This window comes from Megalops cyprinoides, chromosome 2 (genome assembly GCF_013368585.1).
Source record: "Megalops cyprinoides isolate fMegCyp1 chromosome 2, fMegCyp1.pri, whole genome shotgun sequence".
Classification (NCBI taxonomy): domain Eukaryota; kingdom Metazoa; phylum Chordata; class Actinopteri; order Elopiformes; family Megalopidae; genus Megalops; species Megalops cyprinoides.
The window spans coordinates 55,675,910-55,686,300 of NC_050584.1; positions in this window are offsets into that span (position 1 = coordinate 55,675,910).

The window sequence follows — 10,391 nt, forward strand, 5'->3', positions numbered from 1 at the left end:
GTGACCCAGATGAGGTCTAACTCTATCTCTACAGATATTCCCTTTTCCACTGTTCATTCAGCACTGTTTCAATGGCATTATATGCAAAATATGCATAAAAGGGGCATATGGTGCTGGTTATTTGTATACATCCCAATCTGTGCTCACAGTGTACTGTGTGTGAGGTTGTGTCTGCCTTTTGATGTTTTGCAGAAAGGCAGTATTGCGCTATTTTGCTGAAGACTCCTATTTTGAGACTCTTTAGCTGGGTTTGTGTTGGACCACCTGTTAATGTGGGAGGCTAAAGCTGACCATTTAACCTGGCTCTGGACCAGCTCAGGGCCGCAGGCACACACCAATCACAAAAGATCTCTCCAGAGCAAACCCCATTACCATCACCCTGTGCCTGGGAGAAACATGACAAGGCAGAGGCTCTGAAGAGTCTCTCTTTCTTTCTCTCTCTTTCTCTCTCTCTCTCTCTCTCTCTCTCTCTCTCTCTCTCTCTCTCTTTCTCTCTCTCTCTCTCTCTCACATAAACACACACACACAGGAAATAAAAAATACACACTGATACACTGTATCTGTGGCATAAATGTCAGCCTGATGAGATAATTAGAAAGTGCATTTCAGATAGCAGTAATTGGTCTCTGATTTGGGTATTGGGTCATAATTCCCATTTCAATCATTAAGAAACCCTACAAAATCAAAGGAAGTGTAATAAAAATTGGTGCACATAATCATGCTATCAGACAGTCACCCTCTGTAATAAATTCCAAATCTGAGAAGTACTTCATGCCCCATGGACTCATTTTCCTTGAAATGAATCATGCAGGGTTTGATCTGAACTTTCGGAGAAATGTCGTTTTCTTTTGAACTCACATATTCAATCCCATGCCTACCTGGGCCTCCTAGCCAAGTTTCCTTGGTGATGGCAAGTTTACAACATTCAGAAGTGACTGCCTATTCTAATTAGTGAAGTTTTATTTGGCACTCTGTGAATACAGCATTATTCAGTCTCTGCAGTTAAACTGTAACTCAGGAAGAGAGAAGGCCCTTCTCCCTAAATGGAAATAATGATCTGCATTCTATTCACAAATGTAAAACAGACCAGAGAAACAAATATATGTAGCTGTATATTAAATCAAATAAACCTTGCCTTTTAATAATTTACAGATTTGCAGGCCAGAGTACAATTCTCAATGTGATGATACATATTATAATGGTTTGTGAAGAAGCAAGCAATTGATAGCAAATCAAATTTACCAGTTCTATATACTGTATGACTAGTGTTCATTTATCTCAGGAATAGTCTATTGGGAGTTATTTGTTCTGTTCAGTTCACACATTTCATTTCTTTTTGTTTTCAGTTCAACAGTCCAGATATGCAGTGGTATGCAAATCATTAAACCCTGTGGGAAGGTCATGGGCATGGATATGTCTGTAAGACAAGAAGAATCAAAATCAGAAGCCCCACTCCTTTTCTCCCCCAAAATACACTGTAGTGGGTCAACAAACCACTACAATGGAAGTAATTGCACAGTAATTGCAATTCAACACAAGTGGAACCCAGTAGCAGCTGTTCTGTTCATTATATTGTGGTAATTCTGTCACTGCTGCCCTGCAATGCTTATTACTGATATTTTAAAAAGACTAACAGTGATTGTGCAGTAACTCTAATAGATGTGACTGTTTGTACAGCAGACTTTTTCTTCGCGTGTGCACACCAGAGGTGAAACACGTGTGTAAACCCCATAATATTTAGACTGTCAGAGTAAAGGTCAGCATGACATCTGTGACACTTGCTGCTGTCTAAAAAAAGGGTGATATTGATTTCGTCCTGTTTGCAAAAAAGTAGATCACACCTGAAATAATTGGTAAATTAAGACTGAAGTCTTTGATGGTGAAGTTGTTTTACCCCTTTAATTATTGATACAATGTACAGGACATCAAATTTGTCAGAAACAAAAGGCTGAGTGGCCATTTAAGTAAATGATATATTTAAAAAAAAACCTCACACATAAAGCCCTGCCTCTATACGGAGCAGAGCTGATCTGAAGATTCATGCATACTGTATGTTTTTATCATCATAATCATCTGATGTTTTAGCAAGTGCTTGTAGGACCCAGTGTGACCAAGGTTCAGTGCCAATGGATCTCATACTGAGATGAGAAATGTAGTCTGAAAAACCTAAAAGCTGTTTGCTATGGTGCCTTCTCTTTGGACTAGAAGTTAGTTGCACATTTAAAAGTCGCTCACTGTCTTCTCTAATAGTAACCCACAAAGTATTATTAGTATTGCAATTGTTGAAACATAAACCGTAACCTGATTCATCAGGCCTTTCTGTTTACACCAGGCTCTTGCCTCTTCCCTGAAACTGACGTTCATGTTGACAGTCAGTATGCCTGTATTTGGCCCAAACGATCCCATATCCTGCTGTCTTCTGACTCATGCTGACATACCTCCCAGTTTCCATTATGTGCAGTTTATACTGTGACCATCTAAACAGAACATTACCTGGAAATTATGTTTGTCATTTAAAAACACTTGAGCAGAATATGAGTATTTTTTGATGACTTTTTTTCTAAATTGATTTGTTGAAATATGATCTTCATTAGGAGTTGTGCTTACATTTACAAGAGCAGTGCTACTAATTTAAGTACCAACAATCAACTGTGGTACAATATGCACTATACTATACATATAATATTGTGTATATTGTACTATTGTACTATTGTACTCTCCAAGGAGCAATGTCTTCCTAACCTATACATCACTTTTTATAATAAAAGAATACTTTCCAGCAAAATCTGGCAGAAATTTACATGGCAAATGCACTGGTGTATCCTTGTGATTTCACCCATTTGCCTGCCAAACAAAAAAATCAGTATTTCCTACTGACACAGATTTTTTAATGCTCTCTAGCTCTAGCTGGCAAAATCTTTTGGTCATTCCAATTTGGAGACATGAACAGTGTTAAAATTTTTTTGTTTTGCCTGTGCAGCTACTGTACTGTGACCATTTGCAGGGGTTGGCTTAGCACAAAGGGAACCAATACCACAGGGGATTTCAAGTGACTAAGCATTCCCCAAAGGCCATAAAAATGTTAACTTGATAAAGTCTTATTTTTTCAGGGTTTCACATTAAAGGAAGTAACTGCTGGTTTCCTCTCGGGCATGCACACAATATTCCCTGGCTGTCTACTTTTGTTTAGGGCTGGCTGGGGTTGTGACGCACAGGCAGTCAACGGGCCCTATAAGTGCCTTTTCATGGGCCCATAGGGCAGCCTAGACCACCACTGGACATTTATTGTAGGTTTTATGTATCTACTGTTGGTGGCTAATGCTTATTTAACCTTAATTTAGCCTGGAAGGTCAATAATTTATCTCTTTTACAGTGATGGACCTGGAAAAAAGAGATGAGGGAATTCAAGGAATTGCACAGCCTATCAGCCTTAGGGAGACTATAAGATGGTGAGAGCACTCAGGTTACCCCGTCTAATCTCTCAATTCCCAACTGCGACTGGATCTTTAATCACCATAGTGGGACAGAACTTTGATTAAAGGTCTCATCTGAAAGATGGTACCTCTGACAGCACAGTGCCTCCATGGCTGCAAGGGGAGCATCTGTTTTACACACAGGGCACAGTGCCCCCTACTGGACCAATATTACTACATCCTGCAACTGAGAGTTTTCCCAGAAGTCACCTCTCCTAGTACCTACCAAGCCCTGCCCACTTATCTAAAGCTATTTAGCACCCGAAGCCTACATCACTGCTTTAACTCCATCCCATGAATTTATTGCTGGAAAGCAAAAGAACCACAGCTCACTAACCTGTCAGCAAGTTGACTGAGTAGGTCTGCAGAGTCCATAGTCTCAGAGGTTGTTCGCTATGATAGAGCATCAGGGGATGTATTTTTCTAGCTAACTTGAAAAGCTGAGCCATTTGTGTGTGTGTGTGTATTCTGTATGAAACAAGATCTTGTTGAACTGGCCATAATTTGAACACTTGCAATTCAATCGACTCTTTGAAGTTCTTTCGAGTAGTTTGCAACGTACAGCTCAAACAGCTGTTGATGTGAATGGAAAAACATTGTGTTAGGAGTCCACTATGACTGGGTTCCAGGGCCATTTCTAAAGAACACTGACCGGTCGCTTTACATCAGCTTGCAGTTTAACTGGCTATGTGATGTCAGATGCACATCATATTTTGAATTGTAGGTTCCAGACTTCAACGCTGTTTAATTCTATCAATGGAGATAAAAAGGCAATCAGTCCCCCTTTTTCCATTGTCCTACTTAATGCTTGTACACGTAGGCTTTTAAGATGCTCACACCCCATGACAGTACATTTTTCCATTTCCCATCATGCACTTACAGCTGGATTTTGGAAAGATCGCCTTATTCTTTGTGTCTCTGGCGAAGCCCAGAGTAAATCTGACAGGTGTTCCACTGTTTTCTCACCCCCAGATGTCCGGCAGTAGCAGTAAGCCCTCGCCCTGGGGCCCGGCTGTATGTGTGTGAATGGATTTCTCCGGCTGAGTGCCGAACCCATCAAACCCACAGCCATTCTCTCCCTGTGCCCCCTCAGCAAGAGATGCCTGTCCGCACACAATGGAGCTGTCTCTGTCTGTTTCTGGTCTCCTTTCATTGCAGAGTCACATGTCCATCTCCACAAAGACGCATGCACACTCTGCCATATAGAGGCACAAATGGTGAATTAAAGAAAAAAAAGGCCTTGTGTTTTCGATTTGCTAGGCTGCAGTAGTCAGTCATCCCTCTGACTTTGTGATGAATTTGGAATTTTCGAGGTACTTGCTGTGTATGCGTACAGAATTTGTTTTTCCTTCGCTTATTTATATCTTTGTACTTTTTTTTTTCTAATGTCTGTGAGTCAGTTAAAGAGAAATGACTGAGCTTCAAGCTGGTAAAAAACTCCTCACAGCATTTTCTTGACAAAATTACAGCAGCGTCTGAGTAAGATCAAATGCGTGTACCTTCCATCGACAGCATGTATAACCTGGCGCTGTGAATGTAACGTGAAAGCAGTGGGAAATGTGTGAGTATGTCTGACTCAGAGCCTTCCAGGCTGTCCTTGCAGGTCCATCTGCAGGATTCAGCTTGCAATGGGCACCTCTGCTGCCTCTTTCCTCTGGCGGTGATTACGGATACCTGTGCTGACCTTGCTGCGTGTGCCACTCACTGAATATAAATCCGTCGGCTGCAGTCCCCAGTCCCAGTCCCCCCAGAGGAGAAGGCGAAGCGCTCAGAGGGCACGTCGATGCAAGCGTCTGCCGTGGAATTTAAATTCCTCATTATTGTTCCACGCCAATCACAGGACAGCCATTAACCTTATTTGCCATATTCAAATAGCTACTTCCCCTCCCCCCATAGGAAAAAGATTTTCTTTGCAAGGACTCTCAAGGTCATAGAATATAAGCTTTAGTTTTTTTAGTCTGGGGTATGGTGATTCATCTTCTATAGGTATGTTTCTTCAAAAATTTGATTTGAACGTTTTAAGAAAATTCAAACAAAAACAATATTTACTGTTCCCATACAGCCATTAACCTTATTTGCCATATTCAAATAGCTACTTCCCCTCGCCCCATAGGAAAAAGATTTTCTTTGCAAGGACTCTCAAGGTCATAGAATATAAGCTTTAGTTTTTTTAGTCTGGGGTATGGTGATTCATCTTCTATAGGTATGTTTCTTCAAAAATTTGATTTGAACGTTTTAAGAAAATTCAAACAAAAACAATATTTACTGTTCCCATACAATGTTACTTGTATATAATTTAGAGTTTATCTGCTTGTATGACATAACATATATTTATTATTTATCCTTATCCTTTTTTGGATCATAGTAACATAAAACCTTCTTAAAAGAAGGTCCATGACTTGAACAGCTGAATGTTTTGTAAATTTACACCTCTTCCTGTGTGACTCTTGTCCTCTAGAAAACAGTAACCTCTGATGTGCGCCAGAATTTGTGCTCTCAGTACCCAGTAAGCTTGCAGTATTCAGAGCACAGCACTTCACACACAATTGTGGGACAAAAGTATTTTTAACTCCATGAAAAATCACTACAAATAAGATTACTGTTGACCCCTGAACGGATGGAGTCTGAAAAAAGGTTACTTTTTTCTTTGTTTTGTTTTCCTGAGTCAAACTAATTTGTCCCAGCAGTCTTCCATGAATAATATATTAACCTACAACACAGACAGGATTAGTCATCTATATATGGTGCCATGTCTGGGAACTGAGCAGAACCAGCCACCCGGTGCCACCTGCTATCACTTCTCTCTGTGTCAGCGGCTAAATAACAACCCCCCAGTTTGCTTCATTTCCCACCCTCTCTGCGTTTGTGTTAGCCCCACCCCTCATCCCTCCAACCTCCCTCCCCTATCTCTGTGAGGAGTAGCTGTATCTGCTTCTGGCCTGCCTCCATCTGAAACATTCACTTCCACCACAGGATTCATGTCTTCATCGTCTCTGAGTGGCGTGTGTCTCTGTCACTGACTATTCATCTCACTGCTTGGGAGAATTTGAGAACATAAAGTCACAGACATATTAAAGACATATTAAGAACAACATGATACCAGTTAAGATAAAACAGAAGCAGACTGTATATGATTTTGAAACCCTGCAGGCTGTACATTAGTGGTTTATAACTTATTCTGTTTATTTTATGCGGAAGGATATAGCTGAAAGTTGCACCACATCATGGAGTTATAGGTGGGACCAGAATGCATTAGGGTGAAATCACAGATGAAAAATTGATGCTGTGCATGTAGGTGAAGACCTTCACTGAAACAGCCTCCAGCATTGTACAGATTTATTACATAAACCATGACATAATATGTGGAACCAAGTCAAATAAGGTCAGGCATGGCAACTGCAGATTGTCCTCTATTATCTGATGAGCAAGTTCAATGCTCGTTAAAATGATTTTGTAAGAACACAGTATTTGCCACTGATTGCAGAATTTCTCTCCAGTCTCTATGTACTTTGGTGATGTTTGCTGATTTTCATTGAGTCACCACTGCATTGATCCTGCTGCGGTCTGCACCAGTAAGCAAAAGTTTTCCACCTCTGTAACTGGTTAGCTGATTAAAAACAGGCAGATAACACCAGGCAGCGTGCAAAAATTAGCTTCCTGTCAGACAACATTGTCCACTCTGTGTTGAATATGAGGCCTGCTGTGTTTCCTGTTTTGACTGATGCAGGATTTCATATACTTGGTCACTGAAACAGGAGAAGACAACACACTGTATCAGCAGATAACAGAGTTTCCATGTTATTCAAAACACCCCAGGTTATTTAATTATTCCCAGTAAATGGGTTTGGAACCCTGGGCTTTTACTCCTGAATTGCTTAATTCTTTACCTTTCAAAAGAGCCAAACTTCCATACTAAATATCATTCTTTTGAAGAATGGAAATATTGAGATTGAAACACAGTAACTCAGCAGCTGTACTTTTGCATGATAAAGGCACATGTTCCTGTAGCACTGTTTTTGTATCTTTTAAATTGCCCTTAAATTCTATCTCTGAAAATGCGCCAAAAGCATCTTAGTTGCTTAAGAATTAAATAGTTTTTAAACGACTTGACACTGCCGAATAGAGTCTTCTTTGAAGATAACAGAACATAAGTAACTAATGATCGTCAAGTCATTTCCTGCAAATATTTCACTTGTTAGCAGGAGATAATATCTTGTCATGTGTACCAGGAATGTGAACTGTATCCCCATCAAGCTCTCTCTTGGCTGAAAAGTGGCCTCTTAAAAGTGTTGCACTCAGCTCTCGAAGTGTTGGAGGTCACTGGAGGTCCCACACACAGCCACCATTTCCTGTTTAGCATTCTATCCAGTGATACACAGAGCAACAGACACAACTGTGAACCTGGGAAGAGGATGCTCTCCTCTGACCTTGGAAGGTGCAGTCTGGGAATCTGAGACGTTATGAGGATTATCTGGATTTGTTTAGAGAAAAGCATCTTTTCTCACGGTTGTGCGTCCGATTGTTGGAATGGCCACACACTGCATTGTCTGAAGCTATATTGCACTCTGAGATCATTAATGCCGCTTTAAAAACAATGTTTCCCATAGTCAACATCAAACATGCCTGTAGAAAGGCACTTTATGATTAACAAGGCCAGTTCTTGTAAAATGTTTTCCATGGTCTAGTACTTTACACTGATCTGTCTCTCAGTTTGCAAAGTATTCACAGGAAGAAGTCTTTTTTTTTCCAAAATGGCATCAACTTAAAGTAAATGGTTACTGTTGCTATGGTCATTGCGCTTCTCCTATACATTATAATAGCAAATATTCTTGCTTCTTTTTTGATAGCAGCTCTAAAAATTGACATTCTCTGCATTTCAAAAACATAATACAACAGATACACAGGCATGCACAACCTTCAACATACACCATCTGGCCATGCAAAGCCAGTCCATGTACATTTACCATGGGTGTCTTCAAAAATAAGTGACATCTTTGAAATACAATCTAATCTCAGGCCAATTTGTGGACAGTGTTTATCACAGAATTTACCATAACTCTATACAAACAGGTGTAGAAAGACCTCTAAAATCCCCATGGCCAATACTGGTTGCCATATTTACCATTACCATACTCAAACCAGGTACTGCAGAGAAATATTTTCCCCGACATTGTGCTAGTCTTCCAGTCTGATGGTTTCACTGTATGTACAGTGATGAAAGCAAGGATTGCCTGTCTCACCACTGTTTCCTGGCCTCCATTTTATTCACAGTGTGTAAAGAGGACCCAGAAAGGCACTGATGTGTGCATCAACATCATGCGATTATGTAACAGCTGTCTTTTCTTCCTGTCTGGTGTCAAGAAACCTGCTGCCCGGTCGCAATTTCCTGTAGGCACCAGTGGCCCAGCTGTCTGGCTTGGGTCATGCATGTGGGCATATTTTAGTCCCAAACAGCTGGCCATCTGCAAATCCACTCTGGAGACAGCTGTCACATATGTGATGTCTCCTGGAGTGCTTGCGGCATTTTGTACATGCAGACCCTTTCACGGCATGATAAACCAACAGATGGGCAAAGAGAGTCGGATGCACAAGCATATTGATGTGGAGGGTCCATACGGGAGGTGACCCTAATCGCACATTAACAGAGGTAAGTTGGCATCTCATCCGCGCTATGCACCACTACGTGAGGAGGGAGGTGAGAAGTTGTCCATGTGATCATTCGCAAGATGAATAGGATATTCTTAGGATTACTGTTCATGCTTATGGACATTTCCTTGCAAAAAATAAGGGGTAATGCTGAATATACACCCCCTGCCAATAAGAACTGTCAAGCTTCACTGCACACCTCACAATCCCCTAAAGCTCTTTTCAGGTCAGAGAGAAGGGCCGTGATGAGCATATTCACTGGGTTTTCATTATCAGGATCAGAATGTGCAGAGGACACAGAAAGAAAATGTAAGACAACACATTCCCGTTCTTGGTCATGTTTCAAATGGCAGCAGGACAGTGTTTCAATGGGCCTCGTTAAGCTTGGAGTGCAGGCCGTTTGTCTCACTCACTTCCATTCCTTTCTCATTATTTACAAACAAACCCCATCAAACCCCATCATAAAGAGTGGTGCAGACAAAGGGCATGGCACTGTCATCATTTCCCCGCTGCTAGCTGTGTGTGTGTGCGTCTACATCTGCCTGTGGGGGTATCTGCATGTAGCTGTGTGTGTGTGTGTGTGTGTGTGTGCTTGAGAGTGTGTATCTGCACGTATGACTTTGTGTGTGAGTGTGTGTGTGTGTATCTGCAGATGTAAGTGTGAGTGTGTGTATCTATGTGTGTGTATCTGCATATGTGAGTGTGAGTATGTATCTGTTTGTGTATATGTGTGTGGGTGTAAGTGTGTGTATGTGACTGCATATGTGAGTGTGAGTGTGTGTGGGTGCGAATGTGTATCTGTTTGTGTATATGGGCAAGGGTGTGAATGTGTATTTGTGTGTGTGTATGTGTGTGTGTCACTGACTATGCAGGGCTGCTCTGTTAGAGGCACACTAGCTACACTGGGCCCTGGCTGGCCGCCTCTGCTCCAGTCTGACTTTTTGTTTTGGGATTCCTGACCTGCCAGTGGGGCGGGCGTGTCATGATCAATGAGTGGACATGAATAGAGCTGTGCACTTGTGTAGAGGACAGCCCTGAACACTCGCTCAGCCACAGGCAGGACAAAGCTGCGGCTGGGGGAGGGCATTCAGATGGGCTGATGCGCACTATTCTGACACAAAGAAAGGCTTTGCAGAGATTAGATAGGTTTTAATTCAGGGATTTAGAATATTGAATGACAGAGCTGAGGAGATGCAATACTATTCTGTTTGGGTTGGACTGGGGAGGTGTCATGTGTACCCTTTCGTGGCCCGCAGTCACTCATTCTGCGAG